The sequence below is a fragment of the Arachis hypogaea genome, chromosome 14 (assembly GCF_003086295.3).
Source record: "Arachis hypogaea cultivar Tifrunner chromosome 14, arahy.Tifrunner.gnm2.J5K5, whole genome shotgun sequence".
Classification (NCBI taxonomy): domain Eukaryota; kingdom Viridiplantae; phylum Streptophyta; class Magnoliopsida; order Fabales; family Fabaceae; genus Arachis; species Arachis hypogaea.
In genome coordinates, this window is record NC_092049.1 from 31,189,447 (window position 1) to 31,209,750 (window position 20,304).

The following is a 20,304-nucleotide window of genomic DNA, read 5'->3' on the forward strand; positions in this document are numbered from 1 at the left end:
GAGCAGTCGAACTCACAGAGATCAGAACCTTCGTGGTAAAGGCTAGAACAAACGAGCTTCAAACTCACGAATGTTGGGCGCAATGACAGTGTGCAAAAAGGATAGAGAGATCCTATTCCGACACAAGTGCACTTGCTGGTTAATTGTACCGGAGTTGTGAAAAGTGTGATCACAATTCCGTGCACCATTTACCGTGTAAACGAAATAGGTGTGTTTTTTCAATTTTCGTATATTATCTCGTTTATACTATAAACGAGATATAAATATTTATAAATAATTAAATATAATTTTTAAAAATAATAAAAAATTATTAATAAGGAAAAAAGACAGATAGATCCCTGACTTTTTAAATTTTTGACAAATACATCTCTGAGAAAATTTAAATACAAAAAAGTCCATGACTTTAACAAACGGAGGACAATTTAATCCTTCCATCTATTTGCCTCTCATACACCAAACAGAACTGGCTGACGTGGTTGAAACGGTGTCCAGGTGTCTGTACGGTGCCATGCTGGAAGGGGAATAAAGTTCGAAGGACAAATAAGTCCTTGCCAATGAAAACGACGTCGTTTTGCAAATAAAGTTCGAAGGATAAATAGGTCCTTGATATAACAAATTCTAATACACAAATAATGCACAAGTGAACTAATGCACTCTTAATGCATAAATGAACTAACGCTAACTAATGCCATTGGTGTGAGAAAACTGAACTAATGCAATTTATCAAATTCTAATATAATACACGAGTGCACTAATGCTAACTTAGTACATAAATAATGCACAAGTGAGCTAGTGCACTCTTGATGCATTAATGAACTAATGCTATTGGTATGAAAAAATTGAACTAATGCAATTTAATAAATTCTAATATAATACAGAAATGCACCAATGCTAACTTAATACATGAATGATGCACAAGTTAACGAATGCTAACTTGATGCATAAATGAACTGATGCTAACTAATGCCACTAGTATGATGAAAACTCAACTAATGCAATTTAACAAATTCTAATATAATACACAAATGCCCTAATTCTAACTAATACTAACTAATGTGAGAAAATTGAACTAATGCAATTTTAATACAAATAATTTAAATTGCAAAATACAACAAGTTAACTAGATTTCAAAATACAACCATAATTTTATAAACTAAATTCTTATAATAGAAACATAATGAACTAAATTCTCAAGGACCTATTTGTCCTTCGAACTTTATTTGCAAAACAACGTCGTTTTTATTAGCAAGGACTTATTTGTCCTTCAAACTTTATTCCTTTTTCAGCGTGGCACCGTAGTGGACACCTGGACACCGTTTCAACCACGTCAGCCAGTTTCATTTGGTGTATGAGAGACAAATAGACAGAAGGATTAAATTGTCCTCCGTTTGTTAAAGTCAGGGACTTTTTGTATTTAAATTTTGTCAGGGATGTATTTGTCAAAAATTTAAAAATTCAGGGACCTATCTGTCCTTTTTCCTATTAATAATATAGTTTGTATCAAACTTTTAAAAATAGAATGTTTCAGGTAATAGAGAAGATGGACGATTTTAAATAACAGGGAATATAAACCGTCAATTTTAAATAATAGGGAAGATTGATTATCCATTTAAACTAAACACGTTAACACGTTTATGTGAAAGGAGGTAAGTGCACCGTCCCACCACTATTAACACGATTATCTTTCAGAAGATGGGAATGGTGGTCTATTATTGAACCTATTCTGGTTCCTACCACCTTGATTGAAACCTTGCTGAGGTTTCTGTTGAAACTTCCATGAGAGGTTAGGATGGTTCCTCCATAAAGGGTTGTAAGTGTTTCCATAGGATTCTCCCATGTAATTCACCTCCTCCATGGTGGGTTGATCAGGATCATAAGCTTCTTCTTCTTCAAGAGAAGCTTCCTGATTACTACCAGCAGCAGTTTGCATCCCAGTCAGATGTTGAGATATCATATTGACCTGTTGGGTCAGGATCTTATTTTGAGCCAGGATGGCATTTAGAGTCTCAACTTCATGAACTCCTTTCTTCTGAGAGATTCCATGGTTTACAAGGTTTCTTTCAGAAGTGTACAAGAACTGGTTGTTTGCAACCATCTCAATGAGCTCTCTTGCTTCTGCAGGTGTTTTCAAATATACTCCTATTCATACCCTGACCCAACACTATGGTTCGGGTCCAAATACATCAAAAGGCCCAGTCCAAAGATTGGCCTTCACCGCCCACCGACCTCGTTAGAAGAGGTCGGATCCAACACAGAATCCAACTCAAAGAAGTCAGACTCGAAGGATAGCTGGCAGATAACACTTATTCAAATAACTGCCCCTAAAATCTCTCAACCCACTTCCAGGAGCCATATTTCAACTACCCTAAGATAAAGGGACGGTTATCCACCTTAAAAGGTGGAACTACTCCAACGGTGGTTATTGGATCACCACTATAAATACACTGACACCCCTCAGGTATCTCTAAGTTCCAATACTCTCAAAACCTGCTAAACCCTTTGCTGACTTAGGCATCGGAGTGTCTTTGCAGGTACCACCCTCCATTCCTTCATACACACAAGTCAGACGGCAGCTCTCAGACGCAAACCAAGTCGGAGACCACCTCATCTTGAAGTTTGGGCCAACCTTACAAGCCCAATCCATTAAGCTCAGGTTACCCACGTAACATTGGCGCCGTTGCTCGGGACCTGGAGATCAGCCCATGATGGCAGACGACTTAAATGAGGACGGAAACACAGTGTCCAATTCTGAGCAAGACAATCAAGACGCTGGTAACAATGATAGAGCCATAGTCACTTACCAAGGGGAGACTAATCAGCATAGAGAAGGCACCTCAGGGGTAAAGGACCCAAAGGAAAACTCCTTTGAGGGTCATGAATACGAAAAAGAAGGACAACCCCATGTAGCTGAATTAATGGGATTGTTCCACGGCCACCAGGGACGGCTGGAACAGCTAGAGCAAGAACTAGAACGACAGCGAGAGGCGGAGAGAAGCTTGAGGAGAGAGATCGAGCGATGAAAAGAGCTCGAAGAAAAGCTCTTGAGATTAGAATCTAATCTCCGAGGTAGGAACTCTCGCAGCGATAGAGAAGATTCCCCCTTGGGGGGAGAAGACCCATTCAGTAAGGACATAATGAGGGCAAAAGTTCCAAGGAACTTTAAAAGGCCCGATATGGACCTATATGACGGGACTACCGACCCGAAGCATCACCTGAGCAATTTTAAAAGTCGGATGTACCTAGCCGAGGCCTCTGATGCTACTCGCTGCAAAGCCTTCCCGACAACTCTGACGAAAGCAGCGATGAAGTGGTTTGATAGCCTCCCCCCAGGTTGGTCACCAGCTTCAACGACCTTTCGCGTAAGTTCCTTATGCGATTTTCGATCTAGAAGGATAAAGTAAAGTACGCACCAAGTCTCTTGATGGGAGTAAAAAAGGAGTTCGGAGAACCTTTGAGGGACTACATGGAAAGGTTCAATAAAGTGTGCTTAGAAATTCAAGACCTGCCTACGGAGGCAGTGATCATGGGCCTAGTAAATGGACTCCGAGAAGGTCTCTTCTCCCAGTCCATCTCAAAAAGGCACCTGACTTCTTTGAGTGATGTATAGGAAAGAGCGGAGAAGTACATCAACATGGAGGAAAACGCCAGGCTAAGAGAGTTGAGCTGGCGACCTGGGCATTCTCACTCTTCAAAGGAAAAGGAAAGGGAGCCCAAGAGAAAAGAAGAAGTTGGGCCTGAGAGGCCCAGAAGATATCACTCCTACACTCCTCTACGAGTTCTTCTAGTCGATGTCTACAGGGAAATTTGTCACACTGAAAGGCTACCTCCCCTTAGGCCCATCAAGAACAAAAAAGGGGGAAGTCATAGCGAATACTGTGAGTACCATAAACTATATGGTCACTCAACGAATGATTGTTACAACCTGAAAAATGTGATAGAAAAGCTGGCCAGGGAAGGTCGGCTTGACAGATATCTCATGAAAAGGTCGGACCATCATGGCAAGAGGAAGCAAGATGAGGAAGATCGAAGAGACCCACCACCACAGACCACGGAAAGACATATACATATGATCTCGGGGGTTTCGCTGGAGGCGGTCTCACAAAGTCATCTCGCAAGAGACACCTGAAGGAAGTCTACCAGGTCGGGGGCGAAATCCCCGACCTTCCAACCATCTCTTTCACTAAAGAAGATGTGCAAGGCATCGTTCTCGGACATGATGATCCGATAGTGATCACTATGATCCTTGCCAACGCTCATCCACACAGAACCCTAGTGGATCAGGGGAGCTCGGCCGACATCCTATTCAAACCAGCATTTGATAAGCTGGGATTGGATGAAAAGGAATTAAGAGCTTACCCTGATACCCTATATGGGCTGGGGGATACACCAATAAAGTCACTAGGATTCATACCCCTACACACAACCTTCGGAAAGGGGATGAAATCCAAGACTCTGAGTATAGACTTCATAGTCGTCGATGTGGGTTCGGCCTATAATACTTTAATAGGTAGAACAACCCAAAATCGATTCGGAGCAGTAGTGTCCACCCCCCTACCTTTACATGAAATTTCCAACGCTAGAGGATCGCAACCATCAGGGGAGACCAGAAACTGGCAAGAAAGTGCTACAATGAGAGCCTAAACCTGAGAGGAAAGGGCAAGGAGGTTCACACCATTGAGTTTGGGGGAGTTCGAGCTAAGGAAGAGCTACGACCACAGCCTGGGAGAAAATCGAAGAGGTGCTGGTCGGAAAGGAGGAAGGAAAGAACACCAACATAGGAGCCAATCTAAAAGAAGATTTGAAGCAGAAGCTTATAAGGCTCCTATAAGAGAATTCCGACCTCTTCGCCTGAAAAGCCTCTGACATGCCAGGAATAGATCCTGAGCTCATGTCCTATAAACTGTCAATGTACCCCGGATCGCGACCTGTGCAGCAAAGAAGACGGAAGCTCGGACCTGAACGGGCCCAAGTAGTGGAAGAACAAGTACAAGCTCTCCTAGAAGCCGGCTTCATCAGAGAGGTCAAATATCCGGCTTGACTGGCAAATGTGGTGCTGGTCAAGAAGCAAAACGGCAAGTGGAGGATGTGTGTCGACTACACCGACCTGAACAAGGCATGCCCTAAAGACCCATATCCACTTCCAAATATTGATACTTTAGTAGACTCCAGCTCGGGGTATCAATACTTGTCGTTCATGGATGCATACTCGGGATATAACCAAATTTGGATGTACAAGCCGAATCAAGAAAAAACATCTTTCATCACGCTAAGAGAAAATTATTGCTATGTGGTTATGCCTTTTGGACTAAAAAATGCAGGAGCCATATATCAAAAGGCTGATGAATAAGGTGTTTGCACCTCACCTTGGGAATCTAATGGAAGTATACGTGGACGACATGTTAGTAAAAACTAAAGACGAGGCCGACCTCTTGACTGACCTCTCGCAAGTCTTCAACACCATTAGGATACATGGGATGAGGTTGAATCCCGCAAAGTGCACCTTCGCGGTAAAGGCTGAAAAAATTTTGGGATTTATGCTAACACAAAAGGGGATTGAAGCCAACCCCGACAAGTGTAGAGCAATCCTAGAAATGAAAAGTCTGACTTGCTTAAAGGAGGTCCAGCAATTAAATGGCCGACTTGCAGCCCTATCTAGGTTCTTGGCGGGATCAGCATTAAGATCCCTACCACTCTTCTCCCTACTAAGAAAAGGATGCCAGTTCAAATGGACTCCTGAATGCGAAGAAGCGTTCCAGGAGTTCAAAAGGTTTTTAAGCCAACCTCCAATTCTGACCCGACCTAAAATCGGGGAGGAACTCGTCTTGTACCTGTCTATAGCCGACAAATCTGTAGCATCAACTCTAATACGGGAAGATGAGATCGGGTAGCATCCTGTGTACTTCACCAGCAAGGTCCTACAAGGCCCTGAGTTAAGGTATCAAAAACTCGAAAAGTTTGAGTATGCCTTAATAGTGGCCTCTCGAAGGCTACGACCTTATTTCCAAGCTCACACAATAAGAGTTCAAACGAACCAGCCCATGAAGCAAATTCTTCAAAAAACAGATATTGTGGGCAGAATGGTTCAATGGGCCATAGAACTATCCGAGTTTGACCTTAAGTACAAAACTCGGACTGCAATTAAAGCCCAATGCCTCACTAACTTCGTAGCGGAGTATGCAGGAGGTCAAGAGGAAGCCTCCATAGCATGAGAGGTATACGTGGATGGCTTTTCTAACAAGGTCGGAAGCGGTGCAAGCATAATACTAGTCAACAAAGAGGGAACACAAATAGAAGTTTCCCTCAAGTTTGAATTCCCAGCTTCTAACAACCAGGCAGAATATGAAGCCTTGATCGTCGGGTTGAAGCTGGCAAAGGAAGTTGGTGTAGCCAAAATAGTGGTCTTTAGCGAATCTTAGGTGGTGACCTCTCAAATCAATGGAGAGTACCAGGCTAAAGATCCCAATATGAAGAGGTACTTAAACGTAACTCTGAAACATCTTAGGCAGTACTCGGAGACCGAGGTCAAACACATAACTCGGGATCTCAATAGCAAAAAATATGCCCTTTCAAAGTTAGCAAGTACTAAACCAGGAGGGAATAATAGAAGCCTGATCCAAGAAACTCTCCAAGAACCCTCTGTCACAAAAATAGAGGCTAGACAGGATGTCTTTGAAGTATCCGGATTGGACCTCGGATGGATGAACCCATTAATCGAATACATGAAATTCGATATCCTACCGAAAGAGGAAAAAGAGGCCAAGAAAATCTGGAGAAAAGCACAGAACTATACCTTGGTGAAAAATATCCTCTATAAAAGAGGAATATCTACACCACTATTAAAGTGCGTCCCGACCTCAAGGACAACAGAGGTCCTAGAAGAGGTGCACAATGGAATCTGCGGGAATTATATCGGAGCAAGGTCTTTGGCTAGAAAAGTCATACGAGCCGGGTTCTACTGGCCGACCTTGCAGAAAGATGCCACTGAGTTCGTAAAGAAGTGCCAGCCATACCAAATGCATGCAAACTTCCACGTCGCTCCCCCGAGGAGCTCATTAGCATAACTTCTCCATGGCCTTTTGCAAAATGGGGATTGGACCTATTAAGACCCTTCCCCCAAGCGCCTGGACAAGTAAAGTATCTAATAGTGGGAGTAGACTACTTCACGAAGTGGATCGAAGCAGAACCATTAGCCACCATCACATCCCAGAGAAGTCAAAAATTCCTCTACAAGAACATGATCACAAGATATGGAGTCTATAACAACTCAGACCACCCGCTAGCACGATATTATCCGCTTTGGCACACAAGGCCTTATGATTTTGTCTTTGACGATAGGGATGATAGCCAAAGCCCCACACACTCACTCGTCAAAACGCGTCATGCTAGGGAGAGGTATCCACATCCTTATAAGGTATGCTTCGTTCCCTTCCCCAACCAATGTGGGACCTTACAATCCACCCCCACTAAGGGAGCCCAGCGCTCTCACTGGCACATCGATTCGGGCCCTGACTCTGATACTATCTGTAACAGCCCAGACCATCCGCTAGCACGATATTGTTCGCTTTGGCACACAAGGCCTCACGGTTTTGCCTTTGACGATAGGGATGATAGCCGAAGTCCCTCATACTCACTCGTCAAAACGCGTCATGCTAGGGAGAGGTATCCACACCCTTATAAGGCATGCTTCATTCCCGTCCCCAATTGATGTGGGACCTTACAGAGTTCCCCACTCCATCACCACTGCTAATAGAACTCAGTTCACTGACTCTACTACAGAAACCTGGTAGCCAACATGCAGATCAAGTATCAGTTCACCTTAGTAGAGCACCCACAAGCAAATGGGCAAGCTGAGGCAGCTAACAAGGTTATACTAGCTGGGTTGATGAAAAGGTTGCAAGATGCAAAGGGAGCTTGGGCCGAGGAACTTCCTCAGGTACTATGGGCATATCGGACTACACCTCAGTCGGCCATAGGAGAAACACCCTTCCGACTTGCTTATGGCATAGAAGCCATGATACCAGTTGAAATCAACGAGCAAAGTCCAAGGGTGAACTTCTACGACAAGGTTGGCAACATTCAGGGGTACAAAGAAGAACTCGAGCTACTCCCTGAAATCCGAGAACAAACCTAGATAAGGGAAGCAGTGTTGAAGCAAAGGATGACAAACAGATACAACAAGAAAGTCATTCGAAGAAGCTTCACTCCGGACGACTTGGTCTTTATCAGAAATGACATCGGTGTTAACAAGTCAGGGGATGGAAAGCTCACTGCTAATTGGAAAGGGCTGTATAAGATAAGCGAAGTCTTAGGAAAGGGATACTACAAAGTAACCGACTTGAGCGGTACCGAGCTACCGAGGTCGTGGCATACTTGTAATATGAAAAGATACTACAGTTAAAAGCGAACTCCACTCCTTAGTGTACTCTTTTTCCTAACTTCATAGTTTTTCCCAAAGAAGGGTTTTCCTGAAGAGGGTTTTAACGAGGCATCAAAGTGGAGGCTAAGGGAACATAAAATTCCCCTAGTCGCAAAAGGTACCTTCATCAAATAAATAAAGATCTTTTTACATCTCTTTATAAATTGTTGCATTGTCATCATTATTCTACGAAATGTGCCGACTTAAACTCGAAAAAACGTGAAAATTCCATGCCCGACCTAAGTGGTCGGCAGGATAAAACGAGGAGGTACAAGTCGGTGTAAAGGGGTTATAAAAAGATGATCATAATAACTCAAGAATATCTCGACCTACTAGTCGGAAATCCCGAGAATATCGAAATGCATCGCAAAAATAACCTAAGTTACGAAATAATTCAATAGACGAAAATAGAATACGAGAGGAATCCAAAAAGAGATAAGGAAATCCATCAAAAACAAAGACAAGCTGTTCCAAGTCTTCAAAAAAATTACAAGTAACTTAGACAAAAAACAACCTGCCTAAAAAGATTTTTTCCAAAGAAGATCAAAAAGGCTTTCATGGAAAACTCATAAAGCATTCACACACGAACTATTCCTTAAAAGCCCTTGTCCAAAAAAGGGCAAATTAAAGATCAATTTTTTTGTTAATGGCCAGAAAGCTAGAAGAGTCAAGAACAAACCACAATAACAATAAAAAGATAAATTGTTCAAAAGGGGCCCACAAGCCGGGTCCCAAATAGCTGAAATCAACTAAGAGGAAGGATTGGAATCACCAGTAGGAAGGGAGGTCGGATTTGCAGCAGGGGAGGACGGAGCAGTCTCTTCGACAGCTAAAGTCGGAGCCTCTGACGAACTCGGCAAGGGTCCCTCCGGTTGTTCCTCGCGAAGAGGAGATTCAATAAGCTTTTGCCCCCGAGTTTTCAGCTCAGAGTCCGTCTCAGGATGAAGAGGATAGACGATAGCTCCATCAACGACTATCTTGTCAGGATGGAAGGGAGAAAGGTCCAAGTCAGGAGCAATAACTCCGACCTGCTCCTTAAAAATCCTCCAGGCCTCATCCGAGCTCTCCGCAACGGAATCCTCCAAGTCCTGATAGGCCTCCCGACCTTTCTCCAGCTCTCGTTGGAGATCAACGTTTTTAGAGAATAGCCTAACATAATTTTGCTCCGCCTTCTCCTTGAGGCCCTCCGCCATGGCACACTGGCCCATCAACTTCTTCTCCCTCTCTTGAAGCCGGGCCCTCTCCTCCTTCAACCAAGTAACCTCTCCCTGGAGCCGCTTCTCCTCCTCTTGATAGAGGACAATTCTCCCCTCCAACTCCTCAACCTTTTGGGAAGAGTCCAAAGAACTAAGGGGAGTTTTGTCCAGAATATCAATTCTCCCTGGAGCGACGCTGGACCCACTCTTCACCATTTCTGAAAAGAAGAAATAAACAATTGTGTTAACAAGTCGGAAAAAGCATAATAAATCGGAATCTCCAGAAACAACTACAAAAGTGCAGAAACGACTACAAAACAAAAGACTACCTAGCTGGGTCTGTACGAAATTAGGAGAACCCAGAAGAAACTTCTTTGTGTCCAAATTGGGGGCTCTTTTCCAAACTTCCAGGAAGAACCCCACCACAGTCTCCTCAACCTCGTCCAAATCCTCCAATCCATATTTTTCTACAGTAGAAGCCTCTAACCAGTAAAAAGGAAATCGGGGGTTGGAGTTCTCGTCAAGAAAAAAAGGATGGTGACCCTCTATGGCTCGGACTTTGAAGAAAAGTTTTTAAAGTCATGGAAAAAATCGTCAAAAATGGAGAAAACTTTCTGACCTTGAATGGCCCAGAAAGAAATCCATTGCTGCTTATTGTTTTGCCTACTAAAGGACTTGATCAGGTGTAAAAGATAGAAAAATATCTTTATGAAAGTCTGGAAGTCTAGCTCTCGGCTAACGAATTGGTAAATTTTCATGAAACTCCAAGAGTTGGGGTGGAGCTGAGTGGGAGCAACTCGGCAATGGGATAACACTCCCATTTCAAAATCAGAAAAAGGTAAAGAAACCTCCAGACCGGTAAGCAATCGTACATGAAGAAGAAATGAGGATCAAAGGCAGTAACCCTGCCAAAACAAACCCGGTCTTCAGGACCCGGGGCCAACAATTCGTATTTGGGCTCATCCTCCTCTAAGACACAAATCCTATGATGAACACGAAGTTCAGAAAGGTAGTCGGTATCTACTAAGGGTTCCTCCTCAAGGACAGTATCATCTACCCACTTCGACAGGGACTCAGGAATATGAGAAGACATCTTTCCAGTAAAAAGAAGTAGGAGAAAGGGCAATGAGACCTATAAAGAAAAATGAAAAAGATCAAAAATAGGACTCCTAAAAGACCAAAACAGCCTCTCTCAAAAGCTTAAAACAGAATCACTATACCAACGAACAAACTCACTAAGGAATTAAGCATCACAAAAAGCATGTAAACCTCCTCCAACATACAGAGAAAAATGACAACGTAAACGATAGGAGAAGGAAAAGACTAACCTTTGGTTGCAAAAGCAAAGAGGAGCAGGTACAGCAGCAACAAAGCACTCCAAGAAGGAAGAAGAGTTTCTCTTTGGAAAGAATACGGATTGTAGGCAAGAAGCTTCGGAAGACAAAAGAAAACAAAGAAAAAAGAGGGAAAAGTATTTATAACATGCCAGGGGCATAAGAGTAAATCGACGCAATCATTAAAGAAACGCATCGTTATCAATGTAACTGCTTCCACGTGTAAATACGAAAACCCCAACGAACGTGACGTTTGATTTGACACGACGGTTGAGTAATTTAAATCACGTCGGTTTTAAAAATCACGTCGGCTACGCACCCGAGTTCAAATACTCGAATCTAACTTATAAATAAAAGAGATCGGACTCAAGTAGGGGCACTGTTCATACCCTGCCCCAACACTATGGCCCGGGTCCAAATACATCAAAAGGCCCATTCCAAAGATTGGCCTTCACCGCCCACCGACCTCCTTAGAAAAGGTCGGATCCAACACAGACTCCAGCTTAAAGAAGTCGGGTCCGAAGGATAGCTGGCAGATAACACTTATTCAAATAAGTAACTGCCTCTAAAATCTCTCAACTCTCTTCCAGGAGTCATATCTTAACTACCCTAAGATAAAGAGATGGTTATCCACCTTAAAAGGTGGAACTACTTCAACGCTGGTTATTGGATTACCACTATAAATACACTGACACCCCTCAGGTATCTCTAAGTTCCAATACTCTCAAAACCTACTAAACCCTTTGCTGACTTAGGCATCGGAGTTTCTTTACAGGTGCCACCTCCCATTCCTTCATACACACAAGTCAGACGGCGGCTCTCAGACGCAAACCAAGTCGGAGACCACCTCATCTTGAAGTTTGGGCCAACCTTACAAGCCCAATCCATTAAGCTCAGGTTATCCACGTTAACAACTCCATGCAACAAACGAAATTTAAATATATTTCAAATTTTTATATACTCACATACAATAAACGAAATTTGAAATATAATTATATTTAAATTTTATTTCAAACTTTTATGTACTCCTATGAAACAAACAAAATTTGAAATATATATAATTTGAATTTAAAAATTAATACTCAAGAGAGTACATGAAAAATTTAAAAATTTTGTCGGTTAGAAGCAATAAGATTAATAGTGGGTAGTTAGAAAACGTGCTTACATGCACTTACATGCTTTCACATAAACATATTAACATGTTTATTTTAAATGGACAATCCATCCCCCTATTATTTAAATGTACATAAAAAAATTTAGATTAAATTATGATCAAATTGGATTGATTTAAATTTGAAAAATAAAAATAACCGTTTGCCAATTGTTAGAAGAGGTTGATAGAGATAGTGGGAAGAGAATTGAAACCACTATGTCCCACGTAGATAGTGGGGTCTCTCACGTTATCTCCCACTATCCACGTCAGAGATAACCGTTTCAATTCTCTTCCCACCTTCTCCATCAACCTTTCTTAAATCCTAACAATTGGCAAACGATTATTTTTATTTTTCAAATTTAAATTAATCCAATTGGATCATAATTTAATCTAAAATCTTTTATGTAACTCCTTTTTAGTATTAATTGATCAAACATATCCATTTTAATCTTTTCTACCAATCTTTTTATGTACCATTTGCATGCTAAAAATTTGTATTATTGATATTATTAATATTTTTTAGAGTAAATACCCAAATCAGTCCCTAAGGATTTTTAAATTGGACATTTTAGTCCTCAAGAAAAATTAATACACAGATCAATTTCCAAGGTTTTACTCCGGCAGATAAATCAGTCCCCAGTTCATTTTCTGGCAAAGTAATTACCCAGATCAGTCCCCAAAGATTTTAAAAAGAACATTTTAGTCCCCCAAAAAATTAATGTACAAATCAATCCCCAACATTTTTCTCTATTAGATATAGCAGTCCTCTGTCCAAAAATAAAATAAAATAAATTATTATTATTATTATTATTATTATTATTATTATTATTATTATTAATTGTACAATAATATTGTACTATATTTTTTTTGTATTATATATATATATATATATATATATATATATATATATATATATATATTCTACAAAAAATGTAAGGTTAAAATTATTTGATATTTTTGTATTTAATATAATTAAAAGATGTGCTATGTAAAAAAAATGTGTTTGTATTAAAAAATATGTATTAAAAGAAAATATTTTAATTTGAATTTATATTAGATACATATTTTTTTAATACAAACATATTTTTTAAAATAGTACATCTTTTGATTATATTAAATATAAGGGTAAAGTATACTTTTTGTCCCTTAAGTTTGCTAAAAGTTTCAAAAATATCCCTAAGTTTTGATTTGTTTCAATTTTATCCCTCAAGTTTTCGATTTGCATCAATTTTACCCTTATTACTAATTTTTTGATAATTAATATTTTTCTTTCCAAATATACCCCTCCCTTATACCTATCATCATCATCATCACAACCCTCTGTCTCTCTTTCTTTTTCTCTTTTCATCTTCACCGTCTTCTCCACCACCACCATCATTATTGAGCAACCACTGTCAACCTCCTCTTTCATCATCGCCGGCCAAACCCCTAATTCTCCTTCTTTCTCCTTTTTTCTCCGACTCTCGATCTCCATCACCACCATCTCCGTTGAGCCCCAATCTTCGATGACCACCACCCTTTTTCTTCTTCTTCGCGCAAACCTAGACACAACGAAGCCATCGCTCTTCCTCCTTCTCTGTTAGCAAATAGAGAATGAGATGTGGGATAGGTTCTATGGAACCGGTTTTTGGAGGAACTCTTCTCGCAGGGATCCCTCTAACAATGCTCTTACCACTTTTCACCCTCAATATATTCATTGAAATTTCAAAAAGTATGCATTTTTGCCCAATAATGAAGTTTTTAAAAAAAAAATCATACTTTTTGATAATACAGGTGTTTAAAGATGTGGTCTTTTCTCTTATCCTTCTCTTCTTATTTTCTTTCTTTTTTAAATTTTTTAATTTTTTTTGGGAGAGGGGAGGAGGTTGGAGTATGATCATGGTCACGATGATAAATTTGTTTGTTTTAGATGTTGGCATTTTGAGAAATGAGAAGAAATATGTTGAAATGGATCATATTTGGTTCTTTGTGATTTATTTTTTGTGTTATTAATTTTTCAATGAGGTATAGTACGAGTAATATTGAAAGAAAGAAACTTTGTTGTTGGGGGTCAGGGTTTCAGGTTGGTGTGGTAGTAAAAGAATTTTGCTTTGCTTTGTGTGAAATATGGAAACAAAAAAAGGTATTGATCCAACTAGTACTAATAATTAATGAGGCTGGGTTTGCTAACAGAGAAGGAAGAAGAGCGATGGCTTCGTTGTTGCTGGGTTTGTGTGAAGAAGAAGAAAAAGGATGGTGGTGATGGAGATGGAGAGTCGTAGAAGAAAGGAGAAAGAAGAAGAATGAGGGGTTTGGCCGGTGACGATAAAGGAGGAGGTTGACAGTGATTACTGAAAGAGGGGTTTGGCCGGTGACGATAAATGAGGAGGTTGACAGTGATTACTCAATAATGATGATGGTGGTGGAGATGACGGTGAGGATGAAAAAAGAGAAAGAAAGAGAGATAGAGGGTTGTGATGATGATGATGATAGGTATAAGTAGGGGTGGCAATGGGTAAGGTAGGGTAGGGTTTGGAGTCAACCCTAACCCTACACCCTACCCGCTCTTAACCTGCGGGTACCCGACCCTACCCGCGGGTTACAAAAAAATGCAATGTTATTATATAACTTGATGATAATTTAAAATAGAACTGACTTTTATGTAAAAAAAGTTTATTAAATTATCAATTAATGATCTTCTTTTAATGACTAAGGATCTTTTGTATTTAGTGAGAAGTCTTTAGTTCAACATCCACTTAAAATATATTTTTATATAAGTATATAACATATACATATATAGGGTGCGGGTTGGTCGGGTAGGGTTGAAGCTCAACCCGCACCCTACCCGATCCGCACGAAAACCCTACCCACACCCTACCCTACCCGCTGCGGATCGGGTTGGCAACCCTACCCGACCAGGTGGGGTCGGATTGGATACCCGCGGGTAGGGTACATATTGCCACCCCTAGGTATAAGGGAGGGGTATATTTGGAAAGAAAAATATTAATTATCAAAAAATTAGTAATAAGAGTAAAATTGATGCAAATCGAAAATTTGAGGGACAAAATTGAAACAAATCAAAATTTAGGAATATTTTAAAACTTTTAGCAAACTTTAAGGATAAAAAATATACTTTACCCTAAATATAAAAATATCAAATAGTTTTAATTTTGAATTTCTTGTAAAATAATCTCTAATAATTTTATTTATTATTATTATTATTATTATTATTATTATTATTGAGTGACTATATATATATAATAATAATAATAATAATAATAATAATAATAATAAATAATATTATTAGAGATTATTTTACAAGAAACTCAAAGTTAAAACTATTTGATATTTTTTGTATTTGATATAATCAAAAGATGTACTATTTTAAAAAATATGTTTGTATTAAAAAATATATGTATTTAATATAAATTCAAATTAAAATATTTTCTTGGGGATTGATTTGTACATTAGTTTTTTTTTGGGACTAAAATGTCCGTTTTTAAAATCTTTGGGGACTGATTTGGATAATTACTCTGCCGGAAAATGAATTAGGGACTTATTTGTCTACCGAAGTAAAACCTTGGGGATTGATTTGTGTATTAATTTTTCTTGGGGGACTAAAATGTCCGATTCTAAAATCCTTGGGGACTGATTTGGATAATTACTCTAATTTTTATTATTTTTATTTTTTTTAAAATACTTGTATCTCGTTTACATTGTAAACGAAATAAAAGAGAAGTATTTATTTTGGTAAATATTTTTTAAATTATTTATTTTCGTAATTATTATAATTAATTTATTTATTAAAATAAAAAACCCTCTCTTGTAGACTTGTAGTAGATTGAGCTAACATTTTTATTCAAATTATTGCATAAAATGTGCCATTTATCAGTTTAGATTAGTTTTTTAAAAAAATACTTTTATTTTTTTTAAAAATTTTAAATAAAAAAATAATTCATATTTGAATAGAATTTTTTAAAAAAAATAATATTAAAAATATCTTTTACTGTTATTTTTTAAAAATCAAAGTAATGTTAATCAGTTAATCTTTAAAAAATGGAAATAGCAAACGTATTTTTTTAAGATATATTTAAATAGATTTAAAATTTAAAAAAAAAAGGATAAAATATATCTATGAAAAGATCATTATAAATAAGTTTATAACGATTCGTTTTTATAAATTATTTTGATACGAAACTTATTAGATTTTATTTTTTGATTAAGTGGGCTTATCATTATGAGATAAAATTTCTTTAATATTATTTCCTCACTGATTTTTTTTTAAATTTAAAAACTTCATTAATCAACCAAAGTTAAAGAAAAAACAATGATTTGATTATAAAACTGGGAGCCTTTGTCCAACTAAGATTGTCAGGAAAAATTGGAAGACTAAAATTATGCCAATAAGGCAATAACGATTTATGTATATAGTACGATAATCAATTAATATTATGATAATTAAATAGAAAAGCACTTTAATAACTTGGTTGTATAAAAATTATAAATAAAAAAAATATATGAAGTAACTATTAATATTATTTAATATTTTTTTATGACATGTTATTGAATATTTAATATTTGAAATTGTTTATTTTCTGGTCCAAATAATTGATCCTGGTTCAAATAATTTAAGATCAGATACTTTATAGATTAGGTCACTTTTATAAAGCTTACTAAGTCTGTAGATCTAGTTCAGTAGGATTTTGAATTTATCAATCCGAATTGTTTGGAGAATGGATTTTGTGACGCATACTCAACCTAGCTTGTGTAGCCAAAAAATCTTGTCACCTCACTTTCTCAGATATTATCTACAGATTAGTAACCACTACTCCTCATATATTAGGAGAATAACTACCCATTATCATAAAAGTGTACCTTTTGTAGTAATAATTAACTCCTCACTTATCTTATAAATACCTCACCAATTTATAAAAAATTGCCAAAAATTTTTGCTAATTTAAGTATCAAAATCCGTTACAAGTATTCTTCACCATCATCATTAAAAAGATATGGGATGACTTCATCACATTGGTAAACAAATCGGAGCCTTCATCCAAAAAGAGCTAGAAAAATAAAGAGAGTTTGAGCGACAACTACGAAGAGAGTTACGCAACCTCAAGGAATTAGAAGATAAACTGAAAAAGTTGGAAACCGATTTAAGAATTAAGAGAAGTCGGGTGAAAAAGGACATGGCTCCCTCGGGAAGCGATACCTTCTCAGAAGAGATTATACAGGCCAAAGTACTTAGAAACTTCAAGAGCCTAGATATGGATCTTTGCGATGGCACTATCGACTCGCGTAATCACCTTAGCGATTTCAAGAATCGTATGTACCTACCAGGTGCTTCTGATGCAACCTAATGTAAATCATTTTCAACCACACTGATTAAAGCAGCAACAAAGTGGTTTGATAACCTTCCCCCCAAGGTCGATACCATGATTTGATGATTTGGAAAAGAATTTTCTCATCCACTTTTTCATCCAAAAAGTCAAAATTAAGCATACCTCGAGTTTATTAGGGGTGAAATAGAAATCAAGAGAGTCCTTTAAGAGCTTATATGAAAATGTTCAATAAAGCCTGCTTGAAAATTCATAGCCTACCTACAGAAGTGATCATCATGGGGTTAGTAAATGGTCTCAAATATGGACTCTTCTCATAATCAATCTCGAAGAGACACCCGACCTCCCTCCACGAGGTACAAGAAAAAGCAGAAAAATACATTAACATGGAAGAAACTATATAGCTAAGAAAGTCTCATCAGAAAAAAGGGTCAGACAAAGCAATAAGAAAGAGGAATAGACAAAGAATGAAACTATGTTAGTCAAATACACTCTTTTAAGTATATCCCTAGTTGAAGTTTACAGGGATATTTGTCAAGTGAAAAAATTATCACCTCCACAACCCATCCGAAGCAAGAAAGGGGGCAGCAGGTCAAAATATTGCGAATATCATTGCATCTATGGCCACTACACCAATGATTGTTACAACCTGAAAAATGTCATTGAAAAGCTCGCACGAGATGACAAGTTTGAAAAATATCTAGAAATCGATAAGGTGGACAAAAAATGCAACACACTTGCGAAGATCATAAGAGAAGAGAAAGAGAGGGATCAGAAGAACCCCTGAGCATCATATCACATGATCATGGGGGGGGTTCGCATGAGGATGTATTTCAAAAACCTCCTGAAAGAGGCACATGAAGGAGGTGTATCAGGTCGGAGTGTGAAAACAAGAACTTTATATACTTGAGATTACCTTCACCAAAGAAGAAGCCTGAGAAGTATTACCCGTCCATGATTATCCAATAGTAATCACAATGGTTTCGGCGAATGCCAACCTACATAGAACTTTAGTTGACGAAGGCGGCTTGGACGACATTCTTTTCAAGGAAGCATTCGGAAAACTCAAGCTAGACGTGAAATATTTGAGAGCATACCCAAATACTTTGTTTGAGTTGGGTGAAACACCCATCAATCCTCTTGGATTCATTAACAGCACCATAAAAATTGACTACATGGAGGTTGATATCCCCTCAACTTACAATGCGCTTATTGGACGATGCACACATTAAATCGGTTATCAATAGTGGTCTCTATTCTGCATTTGTGTATATGAAGTTCACAACAAAAGGAGAAATTGCAACAGTTTATGGAGACCAAACTCTTAGAAGACGATGCTACAACGAGAGCTAAGTCTCAAAAGATCAAAAGCGGGCAGGCTGGTTCTATACTAGAAGTCGGTAGTCGTAGGGTACGGGAAAATTTTTTACCTCACCCAGTGGAAAAATTAAAGGAAATACAAATTGAAAAAATTGCTGAGTAAACCACAAGTGTTAGAGCAGAACAACGTCAAGAGTTCAATTAGGAGCTAATCTAACTCCTGCAAAAGAACTCAGATTTTTTTGTTTGGAAAGCGTCCGATATGCCTGGTATCTCGCCTGAGTTAATGTCACACAAGCTATCAATATATCCTGGTGCAAGACCAATTCAACAGAAAAGAAGAAAACTCAGCAAAAAGAGGACCCGTGTAATAGCGGAACGAGTGGAAGCTCTCTTAGAAGCTGAGTTTATTAGGGAAGTTGAGTACCCGCTTTGGTTGGCCAATGTAGTCTTGGTTAAGAAACAAAACAAAAAAAGGGGATGTGTATCGACTACACATACCTAAACAAAGTATGTCCTAAAGATCACTATCCTCTTCCTAGCATTGATGCCTTAGTAGATGCAATATCAGAATACAGATTTTTATCATTCATGAATGTCTACTCATGGTACAACCAAATACTTATGCATGTTCTAGACAAGGAGATGACCCCATTCATCACTCCAAAGACGAATAACTGATATTTCATAATACCATTTGGACTAAAAAAATACAGGAACTACATACCAAATATTAATGAAAAAAGCCTTCCATGAACACCTTGGGTCTCTAATAAAAGTATATAGGGACGATATGCTTGTTAAGAGTAGGGAGGAATTAACTTTGGTGTCCGACCTACAGAAGGTATTCAGTACGATCAAAAAGTATAACATGAGACTCAACCCAGCCAAATGTGCATTTTGCAGTAGGTGTTGGAAAATGTTTAGGATTCATGCCCACTTAAAGAGGGATAAAGGCCAATCCGGACAAATGTTTTGTCATTTTAAATATGTAAAACCCAACCTGCCTCAAAGAAGTAGAGCAATTGAATGGGAGATTGGCAGCTCTCTTCCAATTTTTTGCAGAATCAGCTCTCAGGTCGTTACTTTTGTTTTTCCTATTAAAGAAAAGCATCGATTTCAAATGGACTGAAAAATGTGAAACTGCATTCTAGGAATTTAAAGAATATCTAGCCCAACTTCTAATTTTAACAAAGCCAAACGTCAGAAACGAGTTGATAATTTACTTGGTAGTAGTAGTTAAGGCTATGGCAACAGCTTTTGTCTGAGAAGAAGAAAGGGAGCCACAATCCATATACTTCACAAGTAAAGTACTACAAGGAGTTGAACTCAATTATCAAAAGATTGAAAAGGTAGTATATGCATTGGTATTGGCATCTAAAAGATTGCGACCCCACTTTCAAACCTACACAATTAGAGTTCGGACCAACCAACCCATAAAAAATATTCTATAAAAAAACCAATGTAGCAGGACGAATGCTGCAATGGACAGTAGAGTTGTTTGAGTTTGACCTCAAATTTAAATCAAAGTTGGCCGTCTCGCAGTATCTCATCAACTTTGTAGTGG